This window comes from Megalobrama amblycephala, unplaced genomic scaffold, assembly GCF_018812025.1.
Source record: "Megalobrama amblycephala isolate DHTTF-2021 unplaced genomic scaffold, ASM1881202v1 scaffold471, whole genome shotgun sequence".
NCBI classification, from domain to species: Eukaryota; Metazoa; Chordata; class Actinopteri; order Cypriniformes; family Xenocyprididae; genus Megalobrama; species Megalobrama amblycephala.
In genome coordinates this window covers 85,675-89,878 of record NW_025953396.1, presented here as the reverse complement: position 1 = coordinate 89,878, position 4,204 = coordinate 85,675, and the positions used below count along the sequence as shown (strand labels likewise).

At 36.9% G+C, this 4,204-nt stretch overlaps 1 pseudogene; it reads right to left on the bottom strand.

Annotated features, from left to right (window-relative positions):
• The window catches only part of LOC125261709, a 48,058-nt pseudogene extending 44,199 nt beyond the window's left edge, over window positions 1–3,859 (bottom strand).
• Window positions 3,860–4,204: the final 345 nt, after the last annotated feature.

The window sequence follows — 4,204 nt, the reverse complement described above, 5'->3', positions numbered from 1 at the left end:
ATCTCTTGAGATTCATGACGCCTGGAAGCAACTTCAATCTGTCTGACCTCATGTTCAGTATTGACCTGTTCACTGCCACCCTGAGTAATATAGAGATCTGTGTAGATGTTATTCAGAAGTATGGAGTCACCATGCTTCGCCATTCCTTCAAACACACATTGATACTTCTCCTTTAGGCCACATTTTAGCTGAGGATTGAAGAGCAGCTCAACTAAACACAGGAACAAAAATAGGTAGTTTTAGTATTAATTTATAGTTTTATAGATAGTCTACATCAGTGGTTCCCAACCACGATCCTGGAGGCCCACCAACACTGCACATTTTCTATGTCTCCTTTGTCTGACACACCCATTTCTTGTAGGGTTGTTCAGATTCCGATACTAGTATCGGAAATACCACCAATACCAGAAAAAAATTCTAGCATCGGTATCGGTGAGTAATTAAACTCATGTACCGATCCGATACCATTTTCTTAAACAACATCTAGTTGTGCCCGCTATCTTGCATAATGCAGCAAATCGGAAATCAATTCTTCTCAGAATGCAAACACAGAAGTTGTGCTGTGTTGCCATAAGCAACCACTGTTTAGAGCAGCGAAGAAGTGAAAAACAGGGTTATTTTATTAGAAAAAACTAAATAAGATGCTAAACGAATTAATTTAAGTGAATCTGAAGCATACCCTCATTCTGCACTGTTTCCATTTTCGAGATGAATGCTAAACTATAGGCTATTTATCATGTAAGCTTTGTACTTCACTCGCATTATCAACATCATTCTTCAATAACAGCACAGTCAGGCGGTGGTCACAGGACGGCAATTGTATTACAGAATGAATTGAGCAGTGCAAAGTTTTTTATTTTGGTTGATTGTATTTTTTTAATATTTAACAGCTGCGATATCAAGTAAGCAATGCAAGAATTTGTGTGCGCGCGCATGAGGCGCCGTCGCGACCACTGGAACGTTTTTTCCTAAACTGTACTTTGTAATTTATGGTTTATGGTCGTAATTTACAAAAAGACATTTACAAAAAGACATTTAAATAACGAAAACAAGCAGAATGTCTGTTTCCTTTCCTAGATCGCTGGAGTGCCCACAATAACCACTTTCGTTTTGTTATGTAGACCTAATTATATGGTGAAATATTTTGCGTAGCCTATAGGCCTAAATATTCCCTTTTGTTGTATATGTGTTATGTTAACCTATAGTTTTATTCTGAACCGCTGCGTGTACGAGATGTGGCATTGTGTGAACTCCTGTAATCCTGTATCCTGTAATTTTCGCTGCAAAACGCACAACAGGCTGCATATTAGCCTACTTGACATTCATTTTCACTTAAATGTAGGCCTTAATGGTGACATATATCATCGGAAAAACTAATGCCAGGGCATTGCCATTGCAACTTACCTAACCTATGATGACATGACAGCTGAGCCTGAGTGCGTCAGTGCGGGCATCTCACTTTAGAGCGTCAGCGCGGGCATTTCACTCATGTTGGATGCGTCAGCGTCACATTTGCATAGGCTGTACTATTTGAATTCATGATTGGTTGACTGCCAAAGCAAAATATTAAATAGAATGAAAAAATAATGTTATTAACCGGTTAATGGCCATTTCAAATGAGCGTTTCTGTTCAAAACGATTAAATCTGATTCAGTTTCCGTTTCTGGTTACGTTCCGGTCAAAATTTCGTTCGTTTCCGGTTTTTGTTTTCGTTCCTTGAACCGGTTCAGAGCCCTGCACCCTGGTATCGGATCAGTACTCGGTATCGGCCGATACCCTGAGCTCAGGTATCGGAATCGGTATCGGGAATGGAAAAGGGGTATCGGAACATCTCTAATTTCTTGTCTTGGAGTCTCTGCTAATGAGCTGATGACCTGATTCAGGTGTGTTTGATTAAGGAGACATGGAAAACATGCAGTGTTGGTGGGCCTCCAGGATCGTGGTTGGGAACCACTGATCTACATTAATAAGTGTCAATCTGACAGAGTCATCAGTCTCTTACCTTCTAGATCATCAGCAGCTTCATCTTGCTTCATCTCTCTCAGGTAATGTAGTGTGAGATCAAGAGCTGCTTCTTTGATACTGCATCTATTCTCATTAAAGTCCTTCACAAAGTTTTCTCTGTTCTCATTTTGTAATATTTTCTTAAAATTTTCCAGCTCTTTTTTCAGAAATGTTATTATTTTGCTCTCAAGATCCTACAAACAAAAGTAAGAAAAAAAGACAGTATAACAATTTAAAGTTAATTGTACATCTACATTTGGTCAACACTATTCATTTAATAATTAAAATCCATAAAAAAATTATAAAATAACAGACTAATACCTTGTTTACACCAGACTTGACTTTTTCGCGTCAGGCGCAGCATGTCTACACTGAACACGACAAACCGATCGTTTCAAAGCACTTGGACTACATCAGAAATAGAACGGGAATCTGTTTACTGTCGGGAATTTGTCGCGTCACACCGCATCCAGTGTCGACAATATCACTGATTATAATGGGTTCTATTATCTTTTGACGCATCACGTCGCTCTCGTCCGGTGTAGACACGGTGTATTTTTAACAAATTATTATGAAAATGTGTTTTCCTACCTGGAAGATCCCCAGGAGACTGTCTTTGAAATTCTTGTGGTTCTTTTGAGTCTGAACGTCTGAGTCTAATGTCTCATATTGAAGCCTTTAATCAAATAAATACAATAAAATACTGATTTTCCAGGCAAAATATTAAAGAGAAATAAAGCATTAGCTGTGAATACTCTGATAAATATTTGATCTAAAAATGTTTCATGATTGGTATTCACTGATACAACTTTTTAACACAGTCAATGTGTGACCAAACATTAGAAACATGAAATACCTTTTATTAGATGGTGGTTTTTCCCCACTGAAGTTTGGTGGTGTACCTTCTTTTGACTGATCACTCTTCAGAGACACAGAGCTGGACACATGTGATCCTGATCTTACACTAATGACACAAAGAACAGAGAGAAAAACACTTTAAATACTTCAATGTCTATCAATGATTTTATTATCTAAAAGCCAAAGTCATGGATTAATTCAGTGTGGTCGTGTCTAGAAGGAAATTAACAAATTATTCACTGTGATATTGTCAATAGAGTCCTGTGGCAAACAGAGTTTTATAGACAATGTCAGAGTTCATTTAAGAAGTTCAAAATTGAGGTTTAAAGAAATTACAAAATAATAATAATAATAAAACAATGTTTAAACTTTTGTTATTCACAGGAAAAAACAAACTCCAGTAGAGTTTAAAATGATGGTGTGAAACAGACGCAGTGTTACCTGTGTTTCTCTGAGAGACTCATCTTAGAGAGAGAGTCCTTTCCTCGCTCCTCTGATCAGCACTGGTTTGAGAAAACAATCAATCGTTCAGCAGGACCTGGAAATGACAGGATTTTACAGAGATGAAGAACATGAAAATAATGAAGAATGATGAGTTAGACACAACAGCAAAAACAATGAATAAAATAAAGTGAGTTACAAATATATAGTCATGTAAAATAACTGAATGATCTTAATAATTTCAGATTGATTGATGAGTTTAACTGACTCATTCAATTGAATAATAGCAGATTTTTGTTCTTTGACAAAAAATAATAAGACAAAATGTCTGGATCAAAAATACTTTCGATTTCGCATCACAAAATCAACAGCCTAAAACGAAAGAGAAAATGGGAGCAAACCTTCAGAAACATATTCGTTTTCAATAACTCTTTCTCAGTAACTCTTTCTTCATGTTTTAACATCCGTGGCCTTCATAAGATTGTTATTTCTGGAAGATTCTTCCTCTTTGTTCAGATATCAACAGGTGTTATGGATCATAACTGGCGATCATAAAATGCACGTGCACGCAGATGTTTAACCTGGATTTCCGACAGATTCGTCACATGCGATATTTCACGGATCATAGATTAAAAACGCGTGTTTCACCAGTTGTATACATTGTTATGCATAATAAATTGCTTTGAATTCGCAGCGTCTGTTCCTGCGTATTTAATGCCGGTTTCAGGAAGTGTAGCCTGCTCGTGTCACGATCACAAACCACACACACACACACACACACACACACACAAAAACCCCAAAACAAAACGAAACAAAACAAAAACATCTGAATATAATATTAATACTGATTTTTTTTTTTTTTATACTGTGTGGCCTTACCTGGATGATGACTGTTTTTTTT